Consider the following 17,216-nt stretch of genomic DNA (forward strand, 5'->3'; position numbering starts at 1 on the left):
CGCTAGGGCCCCACTGCCCTGTGCCCTTGAACTCCTCTAGGGCGTGCCTTCCCAGGTCTCCGCTCTTGCTGGAATCTTCTGTCCCTAGAGCTCTGCAGGGCCATGCCCTTCTCAGCAGTCAGGTCTCCGAGAGACGGCCTCTTCAGAGGAGCCTCCATTCTCAGGGAATATGATGCTTTTCCTCACAGCCTTTCTTGCCATTAAAAGCGATCGAACCAGTCATGGGGATGAAACTACAGCATAGGGGATATAGTCATTAATATTATAGTATCTTCAAATGCAGTTGGTATCTACATTTACTGTGGTGAGCATTTTCTCAGTGTATTTAACTATTGAATCACTATGCTGTACACCTGAAACCAGTATAATATTGTCTAGCAACTGCAACTAAAAAATGATCTTTTTAGTTACTTACTTACCATCTGGTTTACCTCATGGGAGATATATATATATATATATAAGCTCCATTGGCTAATGTCTGAAACTTAGATCCACAATAAATACTTGTTGAGAAGGAACGGATGGGCAGGCAGGTAGGGTTCTCCTGGAAGATGAAGCTTACAAGATCCCAGCTTCCTCAAGGAAAACCTGGAGGAGGCATAGTGTGGGAATGTTCTGGGCACTGACTGCTTCCTCCAAAGCTCGGAAGGCTCATTTTCCCCCCACTTAGCAGCGAATTATGTTACCTGCTGGTGAGGGCGACACCACAAGGCCTGTAATTAGTTCCCTGATTATTCACAATTGAAGCGATCATGGCTAACGGATGGCACTCCCCACAAAATCCTGTAGGAGAGCCAGGCCATTTGGCAGGTACCCTGTTCCCAGGAAGGCAAATCAATTTCCGTTTGATTTGTTTAAGAATAACAAATAAACAATGTGGAGCAGCTTGCAAGGTTTAGGTTCCTCCTTTTCTGAAATTTGGGGAAAGAAGGTGGCCTGAAATTGCCAGTTTTAGGCGAAGACAGGCAGAGCAGTCATGGCTCAATCGGATTCCCCTATAATCATAGCTAATAACTGTATTTTTCTACTACTAAACAATTCTGTTATTTTAAAGCTTCTAGTTAGCGAGCTGCCTAAATGATACTCAGGGGCTGGCCATGGAGAAGACTCCTCTGAAATGCAGCGCTGAAGCCCATTTTTTTCCACTTTGTTCTAATTTTATCACAGGCTGACGGGTGACCTGCTGATACTCAGGGAAAGATACTGGATGAATGAGTTTTCTTAAGAAGCCCAGAAATGCACACCGTTCCCTGGAATAAAAGGGAACCAGTATTTCCTCTAGGATAATAAATTGAAAAGGCTTCTCTACCTCAATTCCCTCTTAATCTGGCTCTTCCCTGACCTATGCCACTCCGCAGATATCTAAATATGTCCCTTTTCCAGCTAAATCTTTCAGTGACTTCCCGTTGCCATTAGAAAATGCCTAAACCATTCAGGTGGCTCATATGGCTCTGTCGGCCTGTCCCCTGCCCACTGTCCCCATCTTCTGCCCACCCACCCAATCCTCCTTCCCCAATGTCTTCATGCCCCCAACGTAGTGGATTATTATCTGCATGTAGCAGAGTCATCAAAATCATGAACTCTGGGAGCAAGAAATGTCTGGTTTTAATTCCAGCTCTACCATGTAGTAGCTGTGTGACCTTGGGCAAGTCATTTGACCTCTCTGGGCCACAGGGGTCACATCTATAACAGAAGCATTTGCTCTGTTAGTAGCTGTGAGTGTTAATTGCATTAATGATGGTACAGTGCTTATAGCAGTAGGTGGTGGCTGCTGTGTGCCCAGAAGACATTTGTTGTATCATGCTTCTCAAGTGCTGTTTTTCTCTTTGCACCTGCCATTCCCTTTGTCAGAATCACTCTTACTGCCCCAATCCCTTATTCTCTGCCCTTGACTCATTTTCTGGTTTTCAGCTTAGACATCGCCTCTTCCTGGAGTCCTTCCAGATCCCATATCCACGGATTAGGTGCCTTTCTCTGGAGGCAAAGGATCTGGATTAGATCCTTTCTCTTTTTCAACTTCCCCCATCCCAGATGTACCCCCCAGAGTATGAACTGCCTGTTTCTATGGCTGTCTTACCCACTCTGCCAGGGTTCCTCAGTCTCAGCACTGCTGACATTCTGAGCCAGGTCGTTCTGTATTGCAGGGGCTCTCTTGTGTAAGGTTCTTTGTAGCATCCTTGGACTCTGCCCACTAGATCCCCCTAGCATCCTACCCTCTCTGTCTGCGTTGTGACAACTAGAAATGTCTCTGGATGTTGACAGTTATCTCGGGCAGCGGCAGCTGTGAAATTATCCTAGGAACTGTCCTGAGCTCCTAGCACCTAGAATAGCACCAAGGACTTATTTGGCCCTTAATAAATTTCTGCTGAATGGATGAATGGAGAGTCTGAGCTAAGTAGCAAAGCATGCCTCAGGCTAAACTCAGAAGACTCAAATCTTCATCCTGGATGTGCCAGTAACTGGTCATATGACCTGTAGCAATCACTCCTCTACCGTTTGAGGAAAACAACACAGATGAATAAGTCTGCTCCTCATGGCATGGGTGTGAAGAGCGGCAGGTGCATCACCTGGAAGTTTGTTAGAAATGCAGTTTCTCTTGCTCCTCCCCAGACCAACTGAACTGGAATCTTGGTGGGTGGAGCCCTGGAATTTGTGTTTTAATAAGCTCTGCAGGGGAATCTGATTCATGCCTTAGCGTTTCTTACCCTCGGCTGATCTTAGAATTCACCAGAACACTTTTTAACGCTAGGATGCCTGGGATGTTAGAATCCCCCCAGACCAATTGCAGGAGCAGCTCTGGGACTGGGGCTCACTGTTGGCATTCTTCACCTGCCTCAGGTGATTCGAATGCACAGCCAGGATTGAGATTCTCTCACCGCAGACATATTCTCATTTTAACCCTCTGTGCTTCCCTTGTTAAGCCTTCAGGAAACTGCATTAAGTCTTTCAGTCCACCAGAGGGCCATTTGAAGCCCTGAGAAGGGACAGGTTTTAAAGGTTTACCATTGTTGGGCACAGGGCACATGTAATCACAGAGCACAAATACAAAGGCAGAAGTAAATGTCTGAGACCCTCCTCCTGAGCTCTACTTAGAAAAATATCCAGGTCAGAGTGAGAAGCACAGTAAGTGACTCTGAAAGCTTTACTCATGCTCTTTGTAATGATCTAAGGACAGACAGCAAAGTGGGACCAGCAAACCTAACTGGATTCTCTAAGTAGCCCACGGGTCTTAAAGTCCAGGAAAGGATCTTCTTTAAATTTATTTCTGAAACTCTCCGTGTATCTGGGTTCACTGAAGCTTCTTACTTCCGAAGATAGCTGCAGCTTAGTGCACAGAGGAGAGGACGTGAAGTCAGTCACTGCTGTGTGTTTCTGAGTAAGCCACTTCCCTCTTCTGGACCTCAGGTCTTAAATAGGGGTAATGAAACTTATGAAACTGAAATGAAGGTCAACCTAGGTAAACAGGTAAAACACCAGCACGAGAACAGCTGCTCAAAAACAAGGTGGTTCTCAAAGTGTGGCCCTCAAACCAGCACCATCATCTGGAAACTTGTTAGAAATGCAAATCCTCAGGGCCCACCCCCAGACATACTGAATCAGAAACTCTGGGGGTGCAGCAACTGATTTCTCCTCTCTAAGCCTCAATTTTCTCACCTGTGAGACTAGAATAATAACAGTAACTATATCTCAGAGACACATTGCAAAGACGAAGTGAGATATGCATGGAAAGTATTTAGCACAGTGCTTTGCACAAAAGAAGACCTCAGTGAATAGCAGCTATGTTGCTATTACAAGTACTATGAACTCCAAGCCCCCTGCAAGCTTCGAAAAGAAGCTTTTGTTAAAACTCTGCACAGATGACTCTTGCTGGACTTTGCAAAATGTCATATTTTGGCTCAGAATGCTCCCTGTGGAACACAACATACCCAATAGGACTTACTATGTACTACTGTGCTACGTTAATATGTCAGCCAGCTTTATAACTCATTTCGAGAGATGCTATTGCTCAGAGCAACATAGCTTTTTGTTGCACGGTTCCTTAATGGGTTGTGATCTATTTAAGTCTATCCAGCTGTCAGAAAGACCTGCTTTCCTGCCACCAATCAGGAACAAGGAGATGGGCTTGGGGCAGGGAGAAACAAACAAACAGCAGACAGGATTTGAAAAATATTCCACTCCTGGCTAGAGGAAATGTAAAAGATGCTGCAGGAAGTGTTGAGTGGCCTTGCAGCAGTGTCAAGGAAATTTCTAGATGAATCCACCTAGGCAGAGAATTGTCTGATGTTTGTTGGCATCCTGATGGGGAGCAGGGAGAATGAATTTTTAAGGCAGGGGAAGAGAAGGTGGAATTGAAATTTAGCTTCATGCATTGCAAGTTTCAATAATGAGGGTGAGAAGTGAGGATCGCTCAGCTGGAAAGGGTTCACTTTCTGCACAAGTGGACTTTACTTCCTTTTTGTCTCTTGCAAGGGACTTTCTCTTGCTAAGATCTCCAAGTATCTTTTACTGACCCCCAACTCCCAACGGCTCACCTTACCCTGAGGCTTAACTGATTATTAGCTAAAAAGAAATAACAAGACAGTGTATCTATCTGCAATTAGCAAGCTTTGAGGACACAAACTCATAGAACTCAACTGTAAAAAAAACACCACCACCAAAACAAATAATTTAATTTAATAAAAAATATGCAAAGGACCTGAACAGACTTTTTTCTAAAGGAGATATTCAAATGGCCAACAGGTACAGGAAAAGATGCTCAATATACTAATCAACAGGGAAGTGAAAATCAAAACCACAATGAGATGCCACCTCATACAGGTTAGGACGGTTAGTATCAAAAAGATAAAAGATAAGAAGTGCTGGTGAAGATGTGGAGAAAAGAGAACCCTTGTGCATTGTTGATGGGGATGTAAATTGACACAGCTATTATGGAGAACAGTATGGACGTTCCTCAAAAAATTAAAAATAGAGCTACCATATGATATAGCAATTCTACTTCTGGGTATATATTCAAAGGAAATGAATTAGATACTGCACTCCCATGTTCACAGCAGCATTATTTACAACAGCCAAGACATGGAAACAACCCTAGGTGTCCATGAATGAATGAATGGTAAAGAAAATGTGAATATTATATACGGCATTATATGTGGCATAATTGAATGTTATTATGTGGCATAATTGAAACACATATATTTACAGATCAATAATGAAATACTATTCAGTCATAAAAAAGGAAATCCTGTCATTTGTAAAACATGAATGGGCCTTGAGGGAATAATGCTAAGTCAGAGAAACACAATACTGTAGTTCTCACTTCTATGTAGAACCTAAAATAACTGAACTCATAGAAACAGCAAACGGATTAGCGGTTGCCAGAGGTTAGGGGTGGGGACTGGGACAAATGGGCAAAGGGGATCTAAAGGTATAATCTTCTAATTATAAAATAAGTAAGGCCTAGGATGTAATGTACAACACAGTGACTAATGTAAACAATACTGTTTTGTTTATTTGAAAGTTGCTAAGAGAGTAAATCTCAAAAGTTCTCATGATACACACAAAAATCGTAACCATGTGAGGAGAGACAGGTGTTCACTAACTGTGGTAATCATCTCATAATATACGTATATCAAATAATTATGTTAGCTGTTTGTGATAGATGAATGTATAGATTAATAGACAGAGGATGGAGGGATGGATGGAAGATGGATGGATGGACACATGAACACATAGGTAAAAGTCATTAAAATAAATATGTAAAGTAGATAATGCTCATGCCTACATTCCAGCAAGCAAACACAGCTGGAGGACCTTGTTTTCCCCTCAGGAGCATGCCTGGCAGCTTGTGGGCATGGGTGAGAGCAGGGAACAGCAGCTGGAGCCATTGCTGGCACTCAGTGTAGAGGTGCCCTCTGCGTCCCTTGGTCTGCTCCTTCTCACCCCAGGAGGCCACCTCCCTCCAAAGTCAATTTCAGTGCAATCTCATTCTGAGTGGTGCCCTTGTGGATATGGGAGTCCTGTTTGGCCGAGGAGGTAGGCTTCCTCCTGGTACTGCATGTAGAAAAGGGCCCAGCACCTGGATTGCATTTTAAACACATTCTGCATCATTAGGCAGCCTTCATCACTCAGCGGATTGACCGGCGCGTCTCAGGGTCCTCCTGGCCCCAAGCCAAGCTTAGCTGGCCCATCCGGCCCAGGCATCCTGCCAAGAATCTCTAGCCAAGAAACGGCCACTCTTAGGTCATCGCGCACTTGGGGGTGACCCGCTGAGGAGAAACTAGCCTGGTGTCTACAGGCGGCCTGCTGTGAATCCAGAAGAGACAGCCAAGCTGTGGGACCTTCCAGCCAAGCTGCTTGGGAGCAAATTCTGCTTGTAGTTAATAATAAGAGCTTTATTTTTAACAGTGCTTTTCTCCACCTTGCTCAGCCACTCTGACCTGATCTTCTTTCCATTTCTCCAACACACCTGGAACTTTCCTTACTTAGGATCCCTACCATGCAAATCCTTTCCAGAACACCCTTTCCTCTGCTGGTCCCTTCTCACTGTACAGGTCACCTCCTCAGAGAAGCCTTCCTAGATCACACACTAGTAAAAGGTGAACTTTTGATCATCCTGCATCTTGATACTGTTGCATCCTTTCTCTGGGCCTCCTCTTCCTCATGTATAAATAAGGACAGTCTGTAGTGGATGATCTCTGCTCCTTTGGGCTGACCAACGGTTTTCATGTCCTCCAGCTGGATTCAGTCCATGAGAAGCAGGCAGAGAAGAGATCAGGCTACTTATTACCCAGCTCCCTGCCTACTGGGTGGTGGCTCTGTCTCCCTTCCCCACGTTCTTGATGGGCAGCTGGATCCTAAGTTCTAGAAACTGCTCCCACTGGGGTTCCTTCAGCCCCAGGGTGGTCATAGCCCCCTGACACTGCTTGCCCCTGGACGCCTCACCATTGCCACGGCCACACCTTTGCAAATATTTCCTTCACGGCACTCACGTCAGTTATACCTTGGAGCCTGACACAGGCAGGGGCTGTGTGCCAGGATTCAGACCCAGACAATGAGAGTATCCATCTATTGATACAGGGTGGTTGTGGGATTAAATTAGTTTCAATGCAGGACACAAAGTGCTAAGACACATTTGCTAATATGATTCTTAGCTATATTTTCCTTCCTGTCACCACATTTTGCACTTATTTGCATTTATTCATGTCTAATTGTCTGCTGCTTTTCTCTGCAGGTGGTCTACAGTTTGCAGGGAGAGGGGAGTCCACGTGTATGTCTATTTGTTCCCCCTTTGATGACCTGGTGCTAGTGTGTAGTAGACCTCAAAAAATGATGAACAAATGAATAAATGGGGGCTGGTTTTCACTTTCAAAGCACTTGTATGTGTTATGGTGAATTGTGTGAAGTGGCCGATATTAGAATATTTATTTTTGTCTTAGAGAGACAGCAATTTCTAAAGGTAATACCTATTACATATCCACCTTGATCTTGGACAGTTAGCAAGCTGAGGGATACAATCATCACATTATAAATAATGAAACAAAAGAACAGGGAGAAATGCAGAGGGACCAGTGCAAACCTACCCTGTGACTGGGTTCTGCTGGGCATCCGATGGACATGATTTAATGTAATTTTCACAATGACTCTCAGAATGACATCATCACCCCCTAGTCTACAGAGACAGAACCCAGGAGAGGCAGGCTACAGGACTCAGCTACCAGTCATGCAGCTGGTAGCTGGCAGAACTAGAATCCAGTCCTGGCAGACTTGACCCTAAATTTTGTGCTTTTCCTACAGTTGATTCTCCTATTACATAAGCTAAAGAAACTCTTACATGTGTACACTGGGAAAGGTTTACAAAATTATCAGGTTGTAATAGTAAAAACAAATGGTACTAATGCCAAATGTCTATCAGTGACAGAAAGGATAAATAAATGGGAAGATCTAAACACTGAAAAGTATATGGCAGTGAAACTGAATGACCAAGAGGTGTATACATATCACTTAGAATGTGGGGGAGAAAAACAAAATGTGGATGAAAAAAAAAACTGCTGAAGAGTACACTGGTATAACACCTTTCATATGCATTGTTTAAGGATACAAATATGTAACAGTAATGCCCAAACTCAAGGGATCTGAAGTATAAAATTCAAAACTTTGGTCCAAGTAATGGGGATGCAATTATAGCAGAGTGACCAGGAGTCTCAAGTCATTCCTGTGAAGTTTTCCTGAAGCTGGGTGGGTGTTTGTTATACTATTTTGGTTTCTTTTTTTCTAGAGGAAATACTTCATGTATAAAAGAGTGGTGTTTTGCATAAGGTCACCCAGCTGGTTAAGCATAAAGCCAGACAAGTATATTAACCCTGAATCCTAGTCCAGTGTCCTTTCCCCTACAACAAGCTGTCCAAAAACTAGGTAATTACCTGCCCTGTACAATGCAGAGAAGAGGTGAAATGCAATGTTGAGAGATCCTTATCTTCCCCTCATTCCTTCCTTGATTACTGCCTTTTCTGCACCCTTGACACCTTCTTTCAAGCTGCCAGGTTTCCCCATATCCCAAAGCATGGTTTGGTTTCTGTATGGCTTCCATGAAAGAAAGAGGAACTTCTTTTCAGACTGAATCAGAAAGTCTCAAAAAGGCCATGGAAAAGTGACCATCCCATCAAGAAGCTGGCATGGCATGTGCTTTAGTTCGCCTACTCAGTGGCCCTTCTGTCCTAGTAGAGACTACCTCCTATGAAAGAAACAGAAAATGGTAGCTACTCACTTTCCTGACCTCTCTATGCCATGGTGTGGATAAAATGAAGGCTCCTGTGGCCCGATTCTCACCTGGCCCTGGTCGCTGTGGGTAATGCGTTGTCATTGACTCTATATAAAGAGCTCGGCCCAGTGCTCTGTGAGACACGGTGGCAAGGATGCAAGGCTTCAGGAAAGCAGAGCAGAGGCTGGAGTGGTGGCAGCGCCGAGGACAGAGGCCCAGAGGACGCCTGTGCGGGCAGAGGCCCAGGGGGAGAGACTGGTTTGCTGCATGCAGACTCACTCTGAGTGAATGGGATTTTAGTGATTGACCTGCCACCATGGGAATGAAGTTAGGTATAACCCTTTCACCCCAAGAACGTTCTACTGTCATTTCTTTTGGTCACATTGAATCCATAGTGAACTTGCCCTGGGTTGAAACCCATTGACTAGACACATAGCCAGTGACCCCATCTTTATAAAGAGGAACTCTGCTAAGAGGTTTCTGGGAAATATATCTCCTGTTGGTAAAAAAGGGTATGACACTAGGAAAAGGCCTGCTTCTTTTTTCTTGCTGTATACTGGCACGTAAGGATGTGATGTTTGGAGCTGTGGCAGCTAATTTGTGGCCATGAAGAAAGGGCATACTGAATCACAGAGAACCTATTGCTGAACTGCTCAGTGAGCTCTGCAATCACCTGCCTTTGGATCACTTCTTAAGTAAAAAATAAAAATTAATCAATGGTGTTGATATACATTTACTCCATAGTTCTTTTACTAGCAAACAAAAGCATGCCATGACTGTCCAGAGGAAAAATATACAGGTCTTTTGTCTAAGTACAAATCATTCAGACCCACACACTTGGATGTGAATTGTTAAAAATAAATAAATAGAAGTTTCCACTCCTTTGCTTAGACCCTGCAATGGCTCCTTCTTGCTCTTTGGATAAGAATCAAAATCCTTAACGAGGCCTTCCCAGCCTGACCTGAGCTCCCCTGCCTGTTTCCAGGCTCACCTTGGGCAACTGCCAGTATGACTCACAATGCTCGGGAACATTACTTACGATGCCGTTGCTTTGTTTACTTTCTCCAGTTTACCAACCAAGCCCTTCTCATCTCGGGGCATTTGCATGAGCTTATTCCTTACCTCTCCCTTAACCTGCCTAACTGATTCTAGAGCTTCAATTCTCACCAGAAGTAGGAATTCTTCATGGAAACCTTCCCCATTATTTTATGTCATACTACCTTGTATCTTCTTTTATAGCTTTGTAATTACTTATTTTTCTGCCCATTTATGCTTCTTTAACCTCAGTCTCCACCAGTGGAATCTAAGTTCCATTGGAGTAGACACCATGTTGGGCTTTAATGCCTCTCTATCCAACCCACAATATATGCCACAGTGGTGTACTGTGCTCTATTTTCCCAAAGTGAAGATCTAAACAGATCACCCATTGTCAAAACCTCGGAAGGTAATAGATGTTGACTATTATTATTATTGCGCTATCTTGTTGCCTATAGTTAAATTCATGTCCTTGTCCTGGCATTCAAGTTGTCTTTAATTCATCTTCATTCATTCAAAAAAATACTTATTGAGCACCTACTATGTTTCAGGTACTATTCTAGGAAACAACCTCCCTTTCCTTCCTCTGTCTTTTCCCTGCCAGACACTCCATCATCTGGCATTTGAAACATCCTATCTCTATTCTTATCATTAGAGTTCTTCTTTCAACCACAGACTGAATGCTATTTTTTCCATAATTTTGTTCAAATTCTTTCTTTTGCCTGAAACACCTTCCTACTCTGTATCCACCCAGTAACTCCTTACTCATTGTTTAAGTCTCACCCTCCATCTCTTATTCAAACATCTGTAGCAAGTCCCTTCTGTGTGTCTTCCTGTCTCTTGCATCAGATTGGAGATCCCAGTGGGACATGGATGGGGTGTGACTATTTATTGCACCTATATGTTGTTTTCTGCATAGTCCGTGCATATAATCTGCTGAATTGTTGGAAGGAAAAAGAGCCTGAATAGAATCTTACAGTCTCTTTTCACTTCTAAAGACTTAAAAAACCAATAGTCTTTGTTAGGCTGGAGAAAGGAAAAACAAGGACATGCAAACAGAACAGAGAGATGCCATTGGGGGAGAACAGACCAGACCCCAAAGTCCGTGCCGTATATGGAAAGGGGACAGCTCTCCCTGAATTCCATCCTGATGTGCCAACTGGGACCCAGATGTCAGCCTCCTCCCTCTTGGAAGGAAAAAAAGTTTCTAGTTGTCTATGTTGTCACCTTTAGCCAATCATACCTCTCCACACCCCCTAAGATAGCTTGCCCTCTCCTCCCCCTCCTAATCCCTTATAAGCCCCCCACCTCCCTGACCGGGTGTGACTTCTCTGGCCTGTGACAAGAAGGCCACAGAACCTCACCTGGGGTATTTAAATAAATTACCTGGCCCTTTGTTGCCTCTCTTTGCCTGCTTATTTCGGCTAAAATTTATCTTACAGTCTCCAAATATTTTACATCATGGACAAAAAGAGTGAATGGGCACCCCACTGATAGAATAATTGTATGTTGGACTATATATTCTCCAAACAGCAATGCACACACACACATACACACAAAGAGCCATTGCAAAGCATGAGATAAAAACATGAAGATGAATGGAAATTCTAATCTTTCCATCCAGCACCCCGAAGAGACTATCTCCCTTTTAGAGACTGTTTGGCCTAACCTTGCAAGATGATGGGCCCTTTCTAGTCCACAGAGAATGCCTATGAGTATCTGGGGAAAGCAGAGCATTTTGGCTGCAGTGACAGAGAAGTATTTGATCCAAGGTTTCTTCTGCATCTGTTGCTTCCCCTGAACCTGGCATCCCTGTTCATTCAGTTCCTTGAATCTTGCTCCAGCTGGAGGAAGGGGGCCTGACAAGATAAAGGATTACCTATGTGTTTTCTCCTCTTCCTTGACTCCCCCGTTGCTGGGAGTAAGCAGAAGACTGTAAAGCTGGTCCGAATTTGGGAGCTGCTTATGAAGGTGCCAGGCCCTTCTCTTGCTGTGATTTTTGTTGCAGATGAAGCAGCAATTTTTACTTCTCAAGGTAGGTGGGGGATTTCTGTGAATGTATCATGCTTTGGAAAATGCAAGCCTGCCAGAAGATGTGTCCAGATATTGTTTCCTTTGGTGTGTCACAACAACTTACAAAGAGTCACGCCATCTCCTCCCCCAACCCACTTACTCCTCTTGCCAAATGAGATCCAGCTGCTTCCCCAACCATCCCCCAGCTCTACAATGACAGGCCCTTTGGAAACTTCCCAGCCTGTGCCTCCGAACCAGCACCCTGAGCCTGGCTGTGCACATCACCCAGACCTGAAGTCTTAGAAAACGCTCTGCCAGTTGCCTCTCTTGGAGCGGACAGGGCTTGGGAATAAAGCCACCAGACGCCCCTCTAAGGTAACCTGCTCTCTTCCTGGCCTTGGCCCTGTCTCCCAGTTAGGGTAGCCAACCATCCCAGTTTGCCAAGGACTGTCCCAGTTTTAGCACTGAGATCCCACATCCTGGAAAACCCATCAGTTCACAAAGGACCAACTATGGAATTTGTGGGACCCAGCGCAAAATGAAAGTGCAGGACTCTTGTTCAAAAATAAAGAATTTCAAGACTGCAGTAGCTGAGCATTAACCCAAATACATTGTCCTTCTGATAGGCGGGCCCTGTGGGACTGTACAAGGAGCGTTCTCATGAACTGGCCCTGCTCTCAGGCAACAACTGTTGGTTACCCTATTCCAGATGCAGAGATCCAGTAAAGAAAAGCTATTGCCCTTTCCACCAATGCTAGTTTCTCATAGCAACATGTGCTCCTGAGACAGCAGAATTTGCTCCTGCCTTTCACCCATCCTCCCACCAATGCCAGGGCTTTCTGAAACACAAAATCATGCCTCTCCCCAGCTTAAAGCCCTTCACCGCCCTCCTTCACATTTGAGAATGTGAATAATAATTATAATACAAAAATGGGAAACTCCTAGCACTGACTTAAATTATGTTTATTCTACAGTTGCTTAGATAGGTACCAACATAAAACAGCATTAACTTTGTACACTAATAGCTCTTAGACAATGATAGAGCCAAATTTATATTTTTTAAAAAGTAAGACTATAGGACCCATACAATTCAAATAAACAATAATTTAATGGGATGGACAAGCTTATTTTGCCAAAACTGAAGTGTCCCAGGCAGAGTGACTGTGGCGCCTGTTGGCTGCTGTGCTCTATACTCTTTTTTGCAGATTCTCCTTTGTACACCGGTCCCTGGACAGCTCCATTCGCCCAATGCTTTCCTCTCTTTGGACAAGCTGGGATACCTTTGTTTGAACACCATGCCTTGACACTACTGGGACCTCACTACAACACTACCCTTTATGGATCAAATCCACCTCTGTTCTCTTCCCATTAATTCATGGCAATGAAAGACATGCTAACTGGTGCTAGTAGGATCATAAATACTAATGTAAACACTGGCATTGTAATCCCATCACAGTGCCAGGTTATATTATACCCAAATGACCTAAAAATGCTTTGTTCTTTTTAAAATTATCATTGAAATAATAAAAACAATAATTACCATTTACTGAACAGTGACTATGTACCAAGCACTGTTCTAAGCTCTTACTATCTAGTAACTTACTTAATCCTCATAACTCCATATAAGACAGGCACGGTTATGACTACCATAGTACAGATGGGAACACCGAGGCTCAGAGAGGTGACATTAGCTTGTCCTGAGTCATCCCACCAGAAGGTTTCTAAGAACAATCCTCAAAGTGAACTCACAGACTTCTGACTGTGCCTAAGGGGTCTCGAGGGGTCCTTGGGCTCCAGGCTGGGATCACTAGCCCACAGAATGAAGTCCCAGCTCCTGAGTGTGCCAATAAAGGACCTTCTTTTTCTCGCCTATGGAACTCCCCATCTTTATCTCTTGCTGCTCCTATCTTACTGCACATTTTACTGCTGGAATAATGAATCTCCAAGAGGGCATCAAGCCTGGTCACATGCTCACAAGTACTGCCTCTGCCTGGAATGCCCTCACCCTTTCCCACCCAGAAAACTCCGACCTGTTCTTCAAATTGCCCAGTGCCACCTCTCTGGGGTGCTGTTCCCAAATGAGGCAAGGCGGATGCTCCTTGTTTGGTGCCCTCAGCTCCCAGGGCTCACCTTCTCTTCCCACAGACCCCATTCACCCGCTCACAGCACCTGCACTGGGAGCCCAACAGAGAGTCCCCTCTGGAGGCTTTACAAGAAGAGGCCCGGAGCTTGTGGGAATGTAGGTCAGAAGTTATGCTATAAAAACACCTGGAATGCATTTATTTAGTGCTTACTTCATGCCAGGCCCTGTTCTAAGGCTTATGCATATTTTATCTTATTTGAAGCCCACAGCAACAGTGCAAGGCAGGTATCTCCATCTCCTTATGTTACTCTTTGTTGTGGTTGCTGCAGCAGATGTAGGCCTGGAAGGTGAAGGACAGAGTGACATGCCTGCCTCCTGGCACGGGAGGGGCCAACTGACCGGGCAACCACAGAGGGCTGAGCTTGGAGGACACAACAACGGTGTCTGTGAGACAAGGCAGGTAGAGCCCCAGTCTGTGCAGCAAAGTTCTCGGTGGGCTAAAGAGCAAAGCAAAACAGCAAAAAACACTTTCTATCTCTGCATATCAGAAGAACATTTAGAAGAGGGAGAAGAAGAAGGAAAAAACAATAGGAAAAGAAGAGAAGGAAAAAAATACAGGAATCTGAAAGACTGAAATACTAAATGGATGGTGACAATCCATTTGATGGGTTCAGTGTCTGTGACCTCATGGGTTCCACGTGGCTTTAATTTCCTTTGAAATCCAGCTGTGTTTGAAAGAAGACAGAACAAGCGTAGGAAGGAGAGAGCCTGGACCTCACAGTTTCCCTGAAAACAGAGTTTTGGATATTTTTGGTCACCTCTCTGGGTCTTCCAGTGCCTGGTGGATTCAATAGACAGTGGATGGCAAATTCATTCTCTGGAGAAAAACGGTTTGCAGATAAGGGAACATAGACCTCAGAGTCTCTAATATGAATACAGATTGCAACCAGGTCATCCGAAAATTAAACAGAGAGCCCAGCTCACTCCTATAGCTTGTCAGTGTTATTACAACCCAGAGATGGCTCTGAACATCTTTTCTAAAACATACCAGCAACTGTGGCTTCATTTTGCCAGTGCAGGCCCAGGTGCTGTTTTGAAGAATGCTAGCTTTGCTGCCGACTTTCCATAGTTCACAGCAGAATCACACTGAGCCAGTGCTCTGAGTGTGACCTCCATCACCTCCTTGACTTCATCCCCCCACATGCACTCCACACCAGCCACACTAGCCTCACCATAACTCCTTGCCCATGCCAGGCAAGCTCCCTCTGAACCTGCTCTTCTCTCTTCTTAAAGCTCTCCTTCTTCAGACATGTGCTTGCTCCTCCCCTCCTCAGGTCTCACCTGGGTCCTCAGGTCCTACCTGTAATGTTGCCTTTCTTAACAGCTCTACCTGAAGTTTTCAACTGCTGTTACCTCCTAACTCCCTTGTCTACTTTATTGTTCTTTTCTCATAAGCACTTATGCCTACTCAATACAGCACAGCATTTGTTGATTTAATGTAGGCCTGTCCATCTATCCCCAACTAGAATGCTCCATGAGGACAGACATTTGGTTGGTTCTGTTCACAGCTCAATCCCTAGTGCTGAGGTTGGAGCCTGTTACATGGTGGGCCCTTAATAAATACTTGTTAAATGAACAAATAAAGTAATTCATAGGAATAGTTCCTAGGTAATAAAAATGAGAGGGTAGCAGAGTCTGGAGTTGGGCAGTTAGTGGAGAGCTGGAGTTCAAGGTGGCTCAGTTTCATTTCCATGCCAAACTCCCCAGTGTGCCCAGTACAACATGCCCACACTGGCCCACAAAGCAGGGACTATGACTAATGCTAAGTCCTCCCTAGGGATAACATACCTGCCCCACTATGGAGGCACACCTTGGCTAGAGCCACTGATGGCTCCCCAGGGCCACTTGCCTCTAGCCAGCATTTAGGGAGCTCCCCACCCTGGCGTCAATCAGCCTTTACGTCCATATCTCCTGTACTCAGATGCGCTCATTCAACAACAAATGTCTCAAGTTTTATCTTAAAAATCCACCCCAAGTTTGCATTCAACTCCATTACATAGTCTTGCTTCAATATTTTTGTCACCAGAACTCTAACTTCCAGCTCAGTTTCCCCACCTTTGCTCATCTAAATGGAGTATCATGAAACTTCACATATTCAGGGATTCTGCTGTCCTTCTCAGGGGGTCTCTCAACATCCAGGGCCCTTGGGTATACTAAGAATGACTAAGTTTTCTTTGTGGGCATTTGTTAAGCAACACACCAACTATAATCCTGGAGCCCAGCTGAAGGCAGAATCTAGCATGTTGTTTAACCCACAGTGCACATCAGTATATCCACCATATAAGCACATTGACACACACAAACATAAACACACAGACATGCAGAATCCAACACATACAACCTAAGACATAAACATGTAGACACATATGAGGCAAACAACTATAAACACATTGGATTTCTTGGTCTAAGTTCAATGAAGCTTTCAATACTCTATTTAGACTGTCCGGGAAAATAAAACTGAAAGATATCAACAGCTTAATGTTACTGGGAAGAGACATGGATTCTTCACCTGGATAGGTAGTTCTTTTCCTTTTTCTTTCCCTAAAATTGACTATCTTGACTAAATTTATGGCCTGTTTGTGTGCTGAAATAACAGTAGCCCGACTTTATACCATGCTGTTCAGATATATCCTTACTTAGCTAAACTGTTAAAAGCTTACTTGAGAGGGATTATTTTAAGGAAAGTGCTTTGCACTGGTTTTGTGTTGCCGATGTAGTAAGAACTGACTATATTTAGGGCTCTGTTTCAAGAAGCAATAGTAATCATACACAGGGAAAAATCAGAATTCTACAACCCTTTTTATTTTTTTGGTCCTTGAAATGGGGATAAATGTTTTAAGGGTGGGCTCCCTAATGGCACCAAGTCACCATAACTGGTCTGTGAAAGGAATATAAGGAAACACATTTGTTTCAAGTGAGCCAGGAGTAAGGAATCTTTTTGCCCTCCTATTTCTCTAGCCTCTTGTATCCACCAACTCTTCTAGCTATTTCTTGCTGGAAATAGTTTCAAATGGCTTTCCCTATTAGGTATGGAGTGATTTATCTTAGTTTCATAACTCTTGGGATAAAATGGATAGGCATGCATGTACATACACAAACACCCACGGGACTGAAAGTTTTTAGAAAAGGTGTTTTGTTTTTATTTTTAATGAAATGCAATGTGGCACCACTTTCAAACTTGTTGATAAGTAGTACATCAATCTAGTTGAGAAGAGAGAACTTTTTAAGAAAGGGAAGAATTGTTCTCATTAAGCCCTGAAACAGTAT

The sequence above is a fragment of the Manis javanica genome, chromosome 10 (genome assembly GCF_040802235.1).
Source record: "Manis javanica isolate MJ-LG chromosome 10, MJ_LKY, whole genome shotgun sequence".
In the NCBI taxonomy this organism is placed as follows: Eukaryota; Metazoa; Chordata; class Mammalia; order Pholidota; family Manidae; genus Manis; species Manis javanica.